Source organism: Balaenoptera ricei, chromosome 6, assembly GCF_028023285.1.
Source record: "Balaenoptera ricei isolate mBalRic1 chromosome 6, mBalRic1.hap2, whole genome shotgun sequence".
Taxonomy (NCBI): Eukaryota; Metazoa; Chordata; class Mammalia; order Artiodactyla; family Balaenopteridae; genus Balaenoptera; species Balaenoptera ricei.
This window is the reverse complement of record NC_082644.1, coordinates 92,470,349-92,489,045: the sequence shown is the minus strand read 5'-3', so window position 1 is coordinate 92,489,045 and position 18,697 is coordinate 92,470,349. Positions and strand designations below refer to the sequence as shown.

The 18,697-nt window shown below is 37.0% G+C and overlaps 1 protein-coding gene across 1 annotated transcript in view; it reads left to right on the top strand.

Moving 5' to 3' along the window:
* Positions 1-18,697, top strand: part of GRIN3A (glutamate ionotropic receptor NMDA type subunit 3A) — a 149,345-nt gene that overhangs the window by 78,052 nt on the left and 52,596 nt on the right. The window lies entirely within an intron of this gene.

Below are 18,697 nucleotides of genomic sequence, written 5' to 3'. Positions count from 1 at the left end.
TAAAGTACCTGCCCCCATTAAATAGTCATAGAAATTAAGATAATCCAAGTAAAGCAACTTGCATAGTGTCTGACAACTAGGGAGCACAAAATAATAATAAAAATAGTTAAAAGTCTTGTCAGATTTTAATACCAATATTAATTATATTTATCTTGAACAATTAGTTCTCTCTCTCCTCTCTCTTTCATTGCCAGTGTGAACTGGATAAATGGCAAGATTCTCTTTTTGAACTCAGTTCTACAGAGCTTGGAGGCAAAATTCTAATAGCAGATTTATTGTCATTGTGGTATGCATTTTAAACATCATTCCTGGCTTCATATAGTTTCTTTTTCTACTTCACCCTATTTTAATTTATGCTATCTTGTATTTTACGTGACCATTAAGCTGCCTTAAATCTTTCCAGGAAGAGAGGAATGTATACAATAAGTAATGTTAAAATCAAGTAATAAATACAGAATATTAACAGCAATTCAGAAAAGAAACAAAATTAACCAGTAATTTTTTAAAATATTAAATCTTACTTGTAATCAAAGAAACGCTAATTGAAACAGTAATGAAATGATGTTTTTACCTATCAAAATAGGCATCTTCTATTGATAGTTCTAAATCTTGATGGAAGCACATTAAGACTAGCACCAGCATACACGGCTATTGTAAGTTGTTACAATATGTTCATAAATCAATTTGGCCATTTATATCAAGAGCCTTAAAAGGGTTCATGCCCTTTCACCCTTGACTTCCACTTCTAGGAATCTGTCCAAAGAAAATAACTTGATAGATAACAGGTTATTGCAAAGATTCACTGCAGCCTTTCTCAAAATAGCAAAAACTTGGAGACCACGTAAATGTCCAGCAACAGCACAGTTAATGCATTACAATGTTCCTATGTGCTATAAAAATGCATCCAGTAGAGATGATTTTGAAGAGCTTTTAAAATGTCAAAAAATCAAAATCTAATGTTAAGTGAGAAGTTGGGATACAAAACCATATATTATATTTCCAATTTTATAACATGCATATGTACAGGAAATATAACATGCATAGAAGGAAGTATAACACAATGTTAACAGCACTGGTATCTGAGCAGTGTAATTACAGAAAATATTTGTTTTATTATTTCCACTTCATATTTTCTACAATGTTCATGTATTATTTATGTTATGAGAAAGTGCATAATAAGCCAAGTAAGAATGAGAATAATTCAAACATAACAATAGTCACAACAGCAATATTTGCTACACATGCACTCCTGCTGTCTGCAGCCTTTCAAGTCCAGGTAGAATGAGTTCCTCACTGAGTAGCATTTCCATAGTAAAATCTTTACATCCTTAAGATGCTATGCTTTCACAGAGACTTGTGGAAGCATATTTTCATTCCCACCCAGTTTATTCCCTTCACAGGACTTAACACAAACTGGAATTGTCATGTTATCTATTGGTTTAGTTGTTAATTGTCCCACTGTGTCTTACTGGATCCTCACAGTGTTGGGGAAACAGTAAATATTTTACAAATGTTCTTCAATTAATAAATGAATGAAAAATGGCAGCATCATAGGAATAGGGCTATAGCATTATGCAGGGATTACTTTGTAATCGATCAATCAATCAATCAAATGCTTTTGATAAGACCATACAAAAACGTTCTCATACTAGATGCTATGGAATGAATAAAGCCCCCCAGTAAGGGACAATGTACTGTGATACAAAGAGCAAAATCCTGGTGTTGGACAGATCTAAATTTGATGTATGTTTGTGTGGAGTTTGGCAGGTTACTTGCCATGGCCTCTGTATCCTCATTTGAGAGGATTACAGGAGATAATGGATGTAAAATATCTGTCTGAAGTTCTTATTCCATCCACCACTAGATTATAAACTCCATGACAGTAGAAATCAGATGTATCTTACGCACCTGTATTCCTAGAGCCTAAGCATATGTCAACCACTCATTCAGATAATGGACTTGGCCAAGAGCCTAAGCAGAGGTGACCAGCATGTGTCCAGTAGGAAAGAGGCAGAGGGCAGGAGCACCTCTCACTTGCAGCTGGAGAGTATACCCAAGTGAGTTTCAAATCCAAGAGTGACCCATAGTGTTTGAGCCATGAGATTGATCTAAGCAGATTATCAAAGCAAAGAAAATCTAAGACCATGATGCCCATAGTGGAGACAGGGGTCAGAGATATAGGATCCTTGAATGGGAACATGAGACAGATTAATGCTGCCACAGCCTAGGTGGTTCTGGGTCCCTGGCAGCAGATTGTGGAGTTAGGTCAGAAATATTCAATGGTCCAGTAAGGATCATATACACAGTACATGACACTTAGTAGGAGTTTTGAAAAATGGATATTTCTCTTCCCTTCCTGAATATTCTTTAATTGAAGGAACTTTAAAAAAAAAAATTAAGACTTTGCTAATTCAGGCTGATAAATGGAAAACTGAACAAATGAGCATGCAATCTGTTTATTTCCTTACCTACTACCAAAATAATTTTGAGACGGCATCTTTATAGAACTTTTTAAATAACTGCAGCTTTACTACTTTCAAATAGATACAGTAATTCATACTAACTGCAGCAAAATATTTTCAATTAGACACCCTGTTGGGTTTTCTTTAATGAATGTCAAACATCACTTCCTTCATTTGAATACAAACAGAAAACATGCCAAATTTTTGCAAACCCTTCCCTTAAATTAGGGGAAAACTGGACTATAACTTTGTTTACATTATTAATCTACTTAGCAAGCACTGTCTTTATACATAGATACTTTCTAAATCAATGAATATGTCCTAGGGTATCTGTAAATATTCACATATATATTTTGTAGTTATAAACAATTATCCACATACATGTCTATGGACTGTATGTATGTTCACACACATACATTTATATTATATAAAAATTAAAACAGTTTAAATGGACACACACATTTGTAATTAGAAAGAACAATTACTCCAGGTCACTGCTGGACATAATGTGGAAATCACCTGGCTACACCCTTCAACTGCAGGTAAGAGGTGCTCCCACCCTCTGTCTCCATCCTACTGGACTCATCTTGACCACACCTCACTGCTTGGTCTCCCAATCATTCAAAGCATTCAGATCATTCCATACTCAATGTTATGGAATGGATAGATGGAGAGCCCTGGTAGGGGGTGACGTACTGTGATACAAAAGGCAAAGTCCTGATATTGAATAGATAGATGTTTGATGCTAAGTTTGACGGTTTGCCCTGTGAAAAATCTCATTTTCATCCTCAGTAAGTATCTATGTGGCAACCCCCAAAGGGACTCCTTTTATGTCTAAAATACATATTTTAGTTCCATTAATAATGTGAATTAAGGTGAGTGTTGGATTTTTATGATTTAGTCTCAACTTGACATTTTGGTTCTTTATCAAATCAGAAGCTATGTGATCTAACCACTAGTGTATCCAGTGGCAAGTCAGGAGGCTTAACTGTGAGTTCACTTCTATTATGAACTCAGTCTGGGATATTCAGCCAGTTGGGGCGCATTTTTCCCAGTTGCAACTGCATATAAGCCTGCTCCAGCCAATTTGATTGCATTGTGTCTGTGTGTGTGTGTATATATATAATATAGATTCAATTGCACTATATATATAATATTATATAATAATATATTATTATATAATATATAATATATAATATAGATTCAGTTGCACTATATATATCATATATATATACATATAATATAGATGATGTTATGCATAGCTGAAGTTCAGACAGACATTTTGTCAGAATCCATTCATATTTTTCAAACTTGGAAGTGCACTTACCATCACATTTTATCAAAAAGCTGCTGCCTAAAAAATGCCAAAAGACAGTAGAATTTTAACAGTGCCAACCAAAACAGAACCTATCAATGTTTATTTAAGTTATATTTGAACTAGGCTTTTTTCTCATGCATGATCTAAAGACGTAGAATTAATGGAAGTGAATCTTACTGCAAATAAGAATGTAAGTGAAAGTAGGTATATAAATATGTGCATTTCCTGTGGTTTATGTGTTTAAAATGATGATCAATCAGCATCCTGAGGGTCATATATGAACTACTTAGCTTCATAATAAGACCACAGACATAACGTCAGGAATAGGAACTGAAAATATCATCAATAAATAATATTTATTGGACTCCCGCTATGTTCCAGGGACTATGCTAATTGCTTTACATGTATTTTTCTCATTTAAACTTTACTGCATCCATACAAATGAGGAAACAGGGCTAAAAGAAATTAGGTAAGTTATCCAAGGTCATATAGCTAATAAATGGTAGAGGCAGGATTCATTTCCAACAATATCTGACTGTGAATTATTCCCACTCAGTGTTTCATTTATACATGCAGTAAGAATGTCCTCCCCAACCTGATTTACTCCAACCAGCCGTTTCCCCACCCCTGGACTTAGTCTGGGAAAGCTGTTCATGTGCAAAGACGATTCAAGGGCAGAGACAGCTGCTGAGGCTGTGACATTTGAATTTGTGCACACACAGTATAGTATGTGACTCAGTATGTGATGACGAAGTGAGAGAGACACAGATCCAGGAAGTTAACTCCCATCTTACCCTCACAATCAGCATCATTACAAGACTACCCAGGGAAGTGTTGCAGCAAGACTATGCCCTCCCGGGTACTTCATACACTAAGAAGAAGCAGCTATTTATCTGCAGAGTGTCTTCCATCTACTACCACTGTGGCATAAGGTCACAGTCTCAGATGCTGCTCTGCTCCCCTGCCTCCGCTTCCTGTGAAATGGTCACTTAAGTTCTCCTCTTAGCCTGCAGTTGGAAAGCTCCAAATGAAGCTGTAGTGTCTGATTATGAACTCTGGTGCTAATTAATCTTCCCCCTGTTAAATCCCTCAAACTGGTACTCCACTCCACCTTCAGCACTGCTCAGGTCACATAAATTTTGTTCAAAGAGACTAAATCAGTCTCTATTCATCAAGCTATTGTTTATACTATTAAAGGCTAGACATAATTCATAGTCATTAAGAGGAGGTTGATACATAATGATGCCATTAACAAAAAAAAATGAGCTAGATATATTATATATCATCAAGTAAAAAAAGTAGATTATACAAAATATGTATATAAAATAAGATAGTAAAAACATTCTACTAACATTTTTAGTTTTACTGAATTGGCACTCATGTAAAAGGGTTGCTCACCCCTAGAAATAATGATATCAGAGGCACCTCACATCTTTCTTCCTGCCACAGGTCCTGAAATTCTCCCATCAGCCATTTCCTTGTATTAAGAAAATTTCCTCCAAAAGGCCCCTATATATTCTGCATATATTTTGAGAAAAGACCTGTTCCCTGAAGGAGGGGAGAGACTTCTCTTGGTTTCTTATATGGGTTAATTTAGACTAGATAATTCTGCTTACATAGAGCAAGGAACATATGTACCACTGCACAGTTAGATGAATTTTAGGGAGAAGACACCAACCATCAGGTTTGTGGAACAGACCAAAGGAAAAGGCAGCCAGCATAGCTTCCTGCCAAGATCAGTTCCCTCTATCTCTACTTCTCATAGCTGAGGTCACTTCTCCCTCACGTTCAGGCACAGCCCTCTTTCTTATCTTTCCCCCAACCAGGTTCAGGATCTAATCCCAATTTCATTCAGGGCGAGTTTAAGTTGTGCTATCTAAATCATTTCTCCTCAGAAGTGTGGTCCAAGTACCAAGAGTTTTGGCATCTCCGGGAGCTTGTTAGAAATGCAGAATCTCAGCCCTACTCCATACCTACTAAATCAAAATCTGCATTTTTAACAAGATTCCTGGGTGTTTCATTTGTATAATAAAATTGGAGAAGGATTTAATGTTGTATCTCCATGAGATGATGGATGGTCACTAAACTTACTGTGGTAATCATTTCACAATACATGTAAGTCAAATCATCATGCTATACACCTTAAACTTATACAGTACTGTCTATCAATTATATCTTAATAAAACTGAAAAAAAAATTGGATAAATTTCTTTAAAAAGATTGAAGAAGCATCTCTGTAGGTCAGTTCTCACATGAGCGAGCATCAGGTCACTTTGCTCCTGGCCCTTTACCCTTGAATCATGACATGCTCCAGGACTAAACTTTACCTCCATCTTGTAAGTGGTGCCTTGCCTATTAACGAGTTTAAGGTTCCAGTCACTTTCATACTGCGATCCTGTTTAGCTCTGGTCCTCTCCCAGCATTGGAGCAATGCTTTGACTCAGAGCCCCAGCCTTAATTTTAGCCCAGCTGGTAGACATCTTGGATAATGGACCTATAACACTTTTGTTCTTCATGGTCCACCCAGAATTCTCCCTTCCCCACTGTCAAACTGACCTATGCTGCTTCTGCACCTTCCAGCCAAACCAGTAGCACAAAAGTCCATCTTCTAAAGAGTTTCGGAAAAGAACTCCTTGTCTCTGTCACTGATTGACCCTCACTGCCAAGAAGCTCTTCCTTGTGTTGCTTTGTGAGCCTTTTCACGCTTGTTCTTTCCTCTGTAGAGATAGCAACCAGCTTATCAGCTTCTTCTTTGAACCATTATTAACCCATTTCTCACCCTGCTCTTCACATCTGGTAAATCACTGGACAAATCATTGTTTCCAGCTAGCCTGGAGGAATGAAAGGAGATGTGTACTCACAAAAGGTTGCCATCGGCACAGGCCTGCATTAGCTCTTATCTACAGTTGAGTGCTGAAAGAAGAGAAAGTATTACGTATAGGAAATACAAGCTTTTAGCCTGATCCAGTGATTTTCTTTTCATTTTTACATGGCTTTAGAAAATGACTATTTTGCTTCACTACTATGACAAATAATAATGATACAAATGATTTTTAAAGCTCTCCATTGCTTCCCAAACGCTTTCACTCCAGCACCTCAATTTATCCCTTATGTCTTTGGGAGGCAGAAAAGACATTTAATAACAGAGAAGACTGAGGCTCGGAGAGGTTAAGTGATTTTTTGAAAGTTCAAGCTGCTACCTGAACCGAAGTTTCCTCATTTCAGATCCATCACAATTTTCAGCACAACGTGCTGCCTCCTATTAAACTATGTTCAAAAACTTCTTAAGGGCTTCCCTGGTGGCGTAGTGGTTGAGAATCCGCCTGCCAGTGTAGGGGACACAGATTCGAGCCCTGGTCCGGGAAGATCCCACATGCCACAGAGTAACTAAGCCCGTGCTCCACAGCTACTGAAGCCCGCGCGCCTAGAGCCCGTGCTCCGCAACAAGAGAAGCCACCGCAGTGAGAAGCCCGCGCGCTGCAACGAAAAGTAACCCGCACTCGCCACAGCTAGAGAAAGCCCACGCGCAGCAATGAAGACCCAACACAGCCAAAAATTAATTAATTTTTACAAAAAAACTTCTTAAGCATGCAAGGGTAGGAATGCTCGCAGCTCCCAAAGCTCTGCTCAGCATTTCAGGAATGTAATTTGAGAAAAATAATTATCAGAACAAATAAGAAATTCATAATATGTTCACTTAATTACTGCTTGAGGTACATCTAGTACTTGTGAATTACCTTAGATTTTTAGATGGATTATGCTTTCAGGGAGCTGAATATTTTGCAGGTCAAATATAAAATCGAGCAGCCAATATACTAAGAGCCAAACTGAAGTCCGAGAATGCAGAATATATTTTGCTTTGTGTCATGTACCAAATGACTAATAGGCAGCAAGGGCTTTCAGGGTTATAATTTTACCCCAAGGTTCTGGTAACTACATGAAATCCTTGAGTGGTTTATGATATCATAAGGTGAAATTATAGTTCCCCATGGGCAAAAGTTGTTGAAATGCTTTCAGCCATTGAGTACCATAACTAGCCTGTCCTCTATAGCAATTATAGGAAAAACTATATTAAATGCCTAGTCATACTGACTAATGACTTTAAATATAGAAATTATTTTTTAAAATGAGAATGGCAGGCAGGCGATTCATTCATCCACCCATTCCATAAATATGTATGTCACCCTATGTCTGCCACTAAGATAAGGCCTGGGGTTACAACAGCAGACAAGCCAAATCCCAAAGCCTCCCCTTGGAGAACTTTCATTCTAGCAGGGGAATCAGACATTAAATGACCATAATTATGAGACAAGCGTTATGATGATGAACAGAGTGCTATGCCAGTATATTATAGGAAGCTTACCAACTTGGGGGTGGGGGGAGCAGGAGACACAATCAGAGAAGGCCTCCTCGAGGAAGTAAACACAGAGCTGAATGAACTCTGAATGATGAAACAGAACTATGAAGGATAAGAGGAGAGGAAAGCTCATTCTTAAGCAGATAATGAGAGTGAGAGAGAAAAAAAGAGACCTTGAAAGGAGAACACAGAAATCTAACCTCCTTCCAGATGATGAGAATGGCTGTGTGGATATGCTATAGGAAAAAGGGGGAAAGAATCAGAAAATAATGTAGCCTAGACATTAGCAAGAAATATGCATATTATATATACAATACACATATACATAATATGTATACACATATATAACATAATGATATATAATATAATATATAATATATGTGTATACATATTTCTTATGTATATGTATATTCCATATGCTAATATATGATATATGTCTTGTTATAATATACGTTTATAATATATATGTTATATGCTTATATATTGTATGTATATATGTCATAATATATTGTGTATAATATTTGCATATTATATATGTGTATATAATGAGAAACATAGTATATATAGTACAGTCTATGATATATGTATATTTTATATATGTGTGTATGGATGCATATATGTACGTGTGTATGTACCAGAACAGAATTTGTAATGAGAAAACACCTAGCCATTTTCTATAAAATGCCTGATCTCCAGTCACAAAAGAAAAGAATAAGATTTAAAGACTATAGAGATAATATTCAAAGGGTAACTAATAAGGATGATAAGCTCATAAAACATTGTATTGAATAGAATAAAGGTACAAAATTCTAAAAGAGACCAAGAGGTTATTCAGTGTGAAATATTTACCTAATGAAGATGTCATTCATTTTGGACAAGAGTGTAAAGATTGTCACCAAGTGGAAAAGCCGAGAAACAGCTACTGACCATACAAGACAGTTCTCAACAATATTTCAATATCATTGCAAACAATTAATTGTATTATTATTTTAAGTGATAATACAATTTTCATTTGTATCAAACTTTACAATATACCTAATATTTTCTCAGCTTAGTGACTAGGTACATTGGCAGTATTCTAGCATAGGTAAAACATAAATAAATTATCTAAAGTCATACACATAAAACAAAAAATAGCCACAAAAAAGATTATGTTTCAGAATATCAAACTATACCAATAATAGGTGGAAGGGAAAAACAAGTTAGAGACACAAACCAATAGAACAAAACACTTACTACATACGTGCCCCAAGTTCTAAATAGATATTCTCAGATATGGGAAGAATTGGTTTTGGTTTTATGATAATTATTAGTAATTCTGATCCCCAAAAGTTGGTTTCATTTTTTTTGTCTCAATACTGTGTCATTTACAAGAGACACACTTAAAACAGATCTAAGCTAAAGAATTAAAACCACGATTACTATAGTTCAAAAAGTATAGAAATTATTTTTAAATGTATTTTGTCACTTTAGAGTTCATTATAAATTTGAAAGTAGTAAAAGTAACCTAAATATTTATTTCCACTGTGAAAAGCTGTGTGCTAACCAAGCACTACAGTGAAACTCTGAAACTAATGAAATATTTTAACCATTTTTGCACTAAATGCTGTAATATGGTTGTACAGAGAATCTAGCCATTGGGAATTATAATTCTTTTACAGTTGTACTCAGATGTCATTCCTGAGACAAGTGGCATGTGATGACTGAAGTTTTAATAGCCATCCATACTTGGAATATTTTATGCATTAATACTTGGAGTAAAAATGAACAGCATTTTCCAAATACAATAACTCAAGAAATAAATGGAGGCATTTGTGCAAATGTTTCATTTTTGAAAATCACCTTGGGCTGAGTCAAACCATGGAAAATTTTAGCTCAAAGGAAAGTTCTACCTCCCCTTAATCCCCCCTAAAAAATCATAAGGATGTGAAAACAGGATTATAACGGAAGCTGTCTTGCAACATTAACCGCAATGTTCATTCCCCTAAGAGCCATAATTCATGGCTGTTCTACAGCCTTTTTCTTTCAGCAATTATGCATATTAGAGGAAAGTCTGAATACATAAAAACTAAATGCTGATAGAAAACCAAGCCTCATAAAAGAAAAGTTTACTTGACCAGTTGGCTTTGAAGGAAAATATGAAAGCCAGTTTGTCCCAGGTGTCCCCTGGTCCAAGGAGGTTGGGAAAAGCACGTAAACCACAGTCAAGGGGCATGACACAAGGCTTACTGCCTGGGACCCCTGATCAACCCATTGGCGGTCAGTTCCATCCCTAGGGGACTGTGTCTTTGGTGGGAACAGAATATTGGGAACTGCTGGCTCTCCAGGGAATTCAATGCAAAAATTGCTCTTCTAAATTGACAAACTGCTACACAGAACCCCTCAAACCCACTCTTTCCTTTTCTCTTCTCCCTCTCTTATTCGGAGGTTTATGGGGTGACATAAAAGCATCTCATGGGAATTGCCCCATGCCATTTTGATCATTTTTGTATACAGAGCCTGGTACTTGATAAACATTTGCTGACAAAAATGAAAGACCTCTAAATCCTGTTTCAAGTCAGAAAACTTGTATTTGAATCTTGTCTCTGGGAAATAACTGGGCTTTGTGATCCTGGGCAAGTTACTTAAACTCCAAGCCTCAGATTCCTCACCTAAGAAATAGTCTTGAAAATAATACCTACTCATAGCCCTGTCTTTATGCAATTATGAGATAATGTGTATAAAAATTCTGAACACAGTGGCTGGCCAGTATCAGTGCTCTGTAATTATTTGTTAAATCTAAATTCTCCAGAGTTGTAGATGACCATAATCCCAGATGACCAGATGAATGAAGAAGAACAGATTATATCTAATATAAGGGCTGAGGATCCACTCTAGCTATTTTTCTCATACCTCTAACTTTAGGCCAAGAACAACTGCATCCTTGACTTCTCCCGGAAGAATTACAGCCAACAGTCATGGCATTCAGGATTTATGCTTTGACATACATCTTCAAAATAAAGCTTATGACCATTTCCAAATGGGAAATCTCAGAAGCAGCCCAGAAGTATTACCAAGGAATATGAAATTTATTTGTAGAATTTACAGACTTATAATAACCCTCCAAGCAAGTAGCATAAATTTCAAAATCTGAAGGGAAGACACCACACAAACACACACACACACACATACACACGCACAATGAATTTAATAAATCAGCCAGCAAGCTATTCTCTGTGCCTAGAGTCTATGTAAGATGTAAAGAACATTACACCCAATTTTTGTTCTCAGAAAATGTATAATCAAGTTAAGATTAAACCCTGCAGTAAAACCAGGAAAGGAAGCGCGTTCACCATTAAGTACCAAGTGAGGATGTCAATATCCCTGACCACCTCACCTGAATTTCTATCTCATCATACCATTTTTTTTCTTTCTTTCTTTAATGTGTCACTATCTGTAAGTATCTAGTTTGCCTTTTGTTAATCGTTTTTTTTCCATTGGAGTAGAGACCTGTCCTATGTTACTCATGGTAATGGTACACAGTATATATAATATATATGTGCTGAATTAATGGATTCTTTGTTCTTGAACCTTCACCTGACCTAGGGATCCTAACTTAGATAGCAGGCAAAACCAAATCAGAAATATGCTTAAAATCATTCAGCAAGAAATTATTCCTTTCTTCTATCATGTTCTTCTACCAATTACTATAATTCTAAAAATATTAATGAGGGCAATATGATGATTTCTAAAAGAGTTCAAAGAAAATCATATTCCCTTCAGAAACACATGCAAATAAACAACTAATTGCTCTGCAATGTGATTAATGAAATAATAAAAATATGCAAAAGGGAGAGGTGGCACCCACAAGGATAGTTAACTCTTTCTTGGGAAGATCAGAGAAGGCTTCTGAAAAGAGATGGTACCTAATCTGGATTTTAAAGGAAGAATAGGAGGAACAGAAATAGGAATTCCACGCAAAGGTAATAGCATGTATAAATGCAAAAAGGCAAAATTGGGCCAAATAACATGAGCACCAGGCTTAGAGGCAGAGTCTTAGTTAAGTTTGTGGATTCTCATTTATAGTTATTACCACTGTATCACTGTATCAATTTCCTGTTACTACAGTAATACCACATAACAAGCAGCCATAAACATCAGTGGCATACAACAAAAAAATTTATATAGCTCACAAGTTTGCAAGGTTTGGCTGACCTAGTACAGGCTTACTTATGTATCTGGGGGCAGGTAGCTGTTGACTGATCTGGGGTGGCTTTAATATTTGCTGGGGTGACCTGGCTCTACTCCACATGTCTCATCATCCAGCAGGCAAACCAGGCATGTCCTTCTCGTGGTGACAGCAGAGGGTTATAGCACAAGCAGAAAGGTACAAGCACTTTTCTGAGACTGTTCTAACATCATGTCCGCTAACACTCCAAAGACCAAAGTAAGTCACCTGCTCGGGACCAGAGTCCAAGAGGGAGGGCACTCATGGTGAAATGGCAAAGGAAGTGAATCAAAGAGGGGAGAAGAATTGGAGCCATTAATACAATCAATAGACTGCACCCACTTAATCTCTCCAGAGTTTGGTTTCCTATTCTATAATGGAGAACACAACAATTCCTTCCTCCTGAAACCCAGGATTGTTGGGAGGAAATGTATGGAAGGCTTTTTTGAAGTTCTTTAGCTGAAAATAAATAGACAAATACAAAAAAAACTTACTATAGAAATCTAAGAGATTGGGGTCACTCTGTTTGTGGCTTGCACGCCAGCTAACTCCATATTTAGGCTTAAACTCCTATTTCATGTTCGTTAAAACAGTAGTCTCAAACAAGTTAGAACATTTTCCAGGCTGTAATCAGAAAAGGACATCTGAATACCAAATTCTGCCCCTTAGAGACTGAGGTAAGCTCAAGAATATGCATGATGACAACTAAAATATCAGCAATGGCTACTACTGGAGGAGGCTGTAGAATCAGGAAGGAAAAAGACCTACTATAATGTTCTATGCTATAAAACTTCTGTTTGCATTTTACAGTGAGAATAGATTCATGTTCTGTTGTGGCATTAAGTAAATGAATGTTTTTTTCATAAAGTGAAACTAGTTAAGTTTTTCCATAATTTCCATTTGAACAGCTTAAACATTGATCTGGATATTCAAGGTTGTTTCTGTTCAATTTTCATCCTTAAATATTACCTATTTAGTCACGCTTTATTTTTATTAATATGACTCATGTTATCTAAAAAGTCCAAGAAACTAGGTTCTGGTTCCAACTTTGTCATAATCAAGTCTTTGACCTTGGGCAAGTCATTTAACCCTGATCAACTCTATTTCTTCATCTGCAAATTAAGGATTATGAATTAAATGGTTCTAAGATCACCTTGGGTCTAACATTCTATAGTTCTCAGAAGAAATGGTCTATTTTTTCAGATAAGCCCACTTATCTGAAAATTATCCTTCAGAATATGAACCCAAAAAAAGAGGAAGAGTTAATTCAGAGTTCAATAAGTGACCAAATTTTATAAATCAATATTTGTAGTTAAAAATATTTTACTACTTTTTAATGTACACTGATGTTAACAGATGATCTTAAAACAATCAAATAGCTTCCACTTACAATTACTTCTAAACTGATGAGATACATTTAACTTATCTTTTTAAACTCAGTGTAGATTAATTAACACCATGAATTTTTGGTTCTGAGCAAACTGTTTCTTCTTTCCACTCTGGGCATATTCATTCATCAAACACTTAAAAGCATTTACTGCTACTATCTAGACACTAGAAAAAGTTCCTGGACCTGCTTTTTCAGTTTGCATCAAGCCAGTTTCTGCATATGAATTATAAACTCCTCAATTCATGCTCCTAGTTTGTTTGTGAGAATTACTCAAGATAGTGGAATTTAGAACTTGCATTCAGGTTAAATTCTAGAGGCAGCACACAAGTTCAATCTGTTAAATGTGTGTATGACATAGTTCCACTTAGCTATCTAATCTTGGTCAAGTTGCTTAATCTTGCTGATCTTCATTTTTCTCAACTGCAAACTAAATGAATCATTGCATGTCACTTTTATTGCTGCATGAAAATTTTCTGAAATTTGCAAAAGAAGGAGAAAGAAAATGCCTCTTTAACTCAGCTGACTGCTACGCGCTGGTGCTTGGCTCACAAAGCAAAAACGCTACTTTAGTTGTGCTGCTCTTGTGATTCATTTAACAGGAGCAAGTGTGCTGAACAGAAGAGAAAGATAAGCAAACACCAGCTCACTCATAAACTGGGAGATGGTCTGAAATGGAAAAGCTGGCAGCAAGGCTACAGTCAGGCTACCCTGGAGGAGGGGGAGTGAGGAAGTATCTTCTCCTGGATGCATATATTCAGGATAGATGCTTGAATCTTTGAGGGCCCCTCCATCATAATGGCTCAGTCACTGATTCCCTGAGCACTCTAGAGCAAAGATAGATGGACTCTTCAGCCATGGCAAACAAAATTATTAAATACAGCCCAAGTCACCACCAAGGGCTAGCCTAAGGGAAAATTTAAGCAAGAGGAAAGCATTTCTCTTCTTTCTGTTATTCAGTAGTTTGTCTTTCTGCTTGTTTGATGCTTTGCTTTAGCGGATCTCTAAGAGGCTGGTTTCCTGGGGTCGATGCTGTGGGATTACTGACCTTTAGGCTAAACCTCCTACTGTACATTTGCATCCAGCCCACCCTGAATGAAGCCCCAATTGGACATACTTTAATATTTAATTATTCTGTTATATAATTAAATAAAAAATGGCATTAAAACAAGTCCCTGTGCCATAAGGATTTGGGTAGAGTTGTGCCAAAAAGCTTACATCACTAGACTGCAGGTAAATTTATAGCTGTTTTCATTCATTTGCATTTAATCAGCCCAGAGTTGCTGAGTCTAGGTTCAGCAAGCACCTTACTGCCTGCTCAGTCTGCAGGGTACAGTACTGCTGGTGATGCGCAATGACTCAAGTGAGAAGTTTGAGTTCCACAGTCCACAGGTCATTTTTCACCTTGAAGTTTGGCTGGATAGCAAGTCAATTATATAAACAAAAAGACAGGGTTGTCCTGATGCCATGAGCTGAATGGAATCCTCCCATTTTCTGTAAGAGGTGTCGGTTCTGGCCTCAGCTGACCTGGTTCAAACTTCAATTCTGTCACAGTGGAATTACATATTTAGAGGAATTATGGTTCTAAAGTAATTGCACTGTGATCATAATTACCTTTGAAAGTCCCATTAAGACAATAATTTTACCTGTAGCTGGGTTCTAGAGTCACCTGATAAGTGGGTATAACAACAGCATGGGCTGAAGAGCCTGGGGAAAGTTCTTTCAACTTTCTGAACTTGCCCACAACCATGAACTAGAGCTATTAACAGAACCTATCTCATAGGGATATAGGAAGGCTGAAATGAGATTATGAGTATGGAGGGCCATGCATGTAATCAACACAACAGATAGCTACTAGTATTAAGAAGTTGTTAGGGACTAATTAAGCTCCCCCACTGGCTGTTGGGCTACATGTACAATGGCTGAACTCTTTCAGTTAGCCGCTTTACATATAAGGGAACTGATTCTCACGGCAATTAAGGGAATAGCTGGTAAAGCCAAAAACTTTTGTGCTATGTATAATGGTAGTCAAGAGCATAAATAATGGAGCCACACAGACTGCCCAGTTCTGTCATTTACTGGCTCCATAAGCTTAGACAAGTTAGTTAGTTGCTCTGCGCCTCAGGCTGCTCACCTATAAAATGGATATGATAGAATCAACCTCATATGATTGTTGTAAGGATTATAAAGGTTAATATCTCCAAAGTATTTAAACAATGCCTGGCACAGGGTGAGCTACATCATCATCATCATCACCACCAATGAGATTATTATTATTCTATGTCTCTGTATTTGGAAACACCAGTAGTGTTATAGTACCCGTAGTGAAATAATTAATCTGGCATATAAGGGAGAAATGGACATAGCTCCAAAAGATCACACAGCATAAAATGGGATTTGAAGGGGATTTTGAATAAATTGGAATGGTCTCAGTGAACTGAAAAGGGTAGCCTGCTCCAGATGAATAGAATGACACATTAGACCAGGGTCAGAGAAGAAGCAAAACAAAGTGAATTTCATCAAAGAAAGGGAACAGTCAACAAAGACAGAGATTGAACATTTGTAGCAGAATAGCGATAATTCCCCTCTAGAAATCCTATAATATCTAGCTTTTAGACACTACAAAGACTATGATAATAGACCCTACCCTTGCATGACTATACATGAGACAGAGAAATACCAAGGACTTCCAGAGGCCTGGTAAATGAGTACCGTAGTGCCATTTATGGATGTTGCTGAGCAAATTTAACTCAGGAAATTATTTTTTAGAGAAGGACATAAAGACTGGAAACTTGTGGTTTCATAAATAGTAGATGGGAAAGTGTTGTTGAACATAGCTTACTATAAAGAAGAAACAAAGAACAATTTTTTTTATCAGCCATACTCATTTGGGGAGGGGATTATACATTCAACAGGATTCTACTTGGGCCTGAGTTCAGGTTTTTCAAGCTCACCTTTGCATTATTTGTGTGACCTGGAGCAAGTCTCTTGTTCACCTTTTTCATCAGAGCCTAAGTCTCTTTATCGTATAGATCAGGAAGTAGTGCAGTGGAATGTTTACATACAAAGTCTCTGCAGTCCGACCAAGTTCAGAACCTTCCTATATTGGCTGAGCAATCTTGGGCAAGTTATTTAAACACATACCTTACTTCTTATGTGAAAGTTGGAGATGATAATAAATACCTCATAGGGTTGCTATGAGGCTTAAAATATACAATCCATGTTAAAGTTTTAGCACAATGCTTGACACATGGAAAGTTCTTAATAAATGCAAGATATATATAAAAATGAATGGACTAAATGATCTCTAGCATCTCCTGCAGCTACTCATCTTTCCTCTAGTCTGGACTCCTTATTTTTACAGCCTCCCTGACTTTGATACCCCTCTTCAAGTTCAGTCCCTAGCCCCCACCTGTAACCCAAGCGGAGTGGAAAAAAGAAGCATTAAGATGGCCAGTGTGGCAGCAGAGATGTGTGTGAAGATGTGGTGATGCCAGCAAGGGGAGGAAGGAGCAGGGAGGGCTCAGTTCTCCTACGGCCACTCCCAAGACAGCTAGGTATTGAACACAAATATTGGACCCCCAGGGATTCAAGGATGAATGTGCTTGTTTTAGGGAGCTTCGCTGATCCATCAAGCTTGTTTTAACCTTTTATGAACAGAACACCCACAATAACCAAAAATGATATTAGCTGTTATTTTTTTATTATTATCATTATTATTACATATTCAAATAGATAGATTTGTTGGGTGGAACACAAAGGCACCCTTCCTATACAGAAGATATGCTTCAAGAGAAGTGATTTCCTTGTCACTGGAGGCATTCAAGCGGAGACTTAACAGGCAAATAATAGTGACGTTATAAGTAAAGCCTTGCTACTTAACATCTGGTCCATGAACCAAGGTATCAGCATCACCTGGAAGCTTGTTACAAATGCAGATTCTCAGGCTCCAACCTAGACCTAATGAGTCAGAATCTACATTTTGAAGAAATTCCAAGTAATATATTTAGCTTTGCTATCAAAGATTCAAGCATCAGTGAACAGAGTAGATGACTTTTAAAGCCCCTCTGAACTCTGAGACCACCCTCTATTATACAGTCCATAGGTTTTAACTGGACATTATATTGGCACGGGGAGGAACTATCGTCCCAATACCTAGTATATCCCATTCCATTGATGAAATTAAGAATGGTCTTTTCCACCCACCTCCAAAGGACATTTTACCAGATCTAGTGACTACATTCCACTCATACTTAAGTAACAATCTCAGATAAATACAAATGTAGAGCTTAAATGAAAATACTTAATATTGAGATTGTTTTTGAATCTAAATCAACATATCTACCATGGACAGAGCAGCTTGATTATTTCTTGAGTTTGCTTCCATCTTGTTTTGAGCCACTTCTCCGCTTTCTGCCAAATGGCTATCTGATTATTCTCCACACAGGTGCTCTGGGTAGAGTTCAGTATTCCATTAATACTGAAAAATTCACATACAAATACGTGGTTTAACTTTAGATATTTCCGCAAGGCCTGAAGAGGCTGACACAAATATAAACAGAATTGGAAGAGCTGGTGAAATATTTAGCTGAAACTTTAAAGAAATTTTTCTGTCTCTGGAACTTCCTGGTGATGCTTGTAATGCAGCTCAACTGCTTTAGCTCTTTGTATACTTTTATCCTCCCTCCTGGATGCAGGCTTTCTGACATCCTTGGCTCTTTGAATTACACACCACATGGACACAAAGGGCAGACTATGCTAGTCCATCCAATTGCATCAATAGCTTCTTAGATCCCTTTTCTGATTCTATTATTCTGTGACTGCTCAGTAGCTCATGCTTTTTTTTTTTATTGGAACTCACACATAGAAATAAAAAAGAACATACTGTTTTGAAAGAATTAAGATAAGAATTAAAGGAAAAAATTTAATATTTAAAAGGAAAGAAAGACAACATGAAGTGTGACAA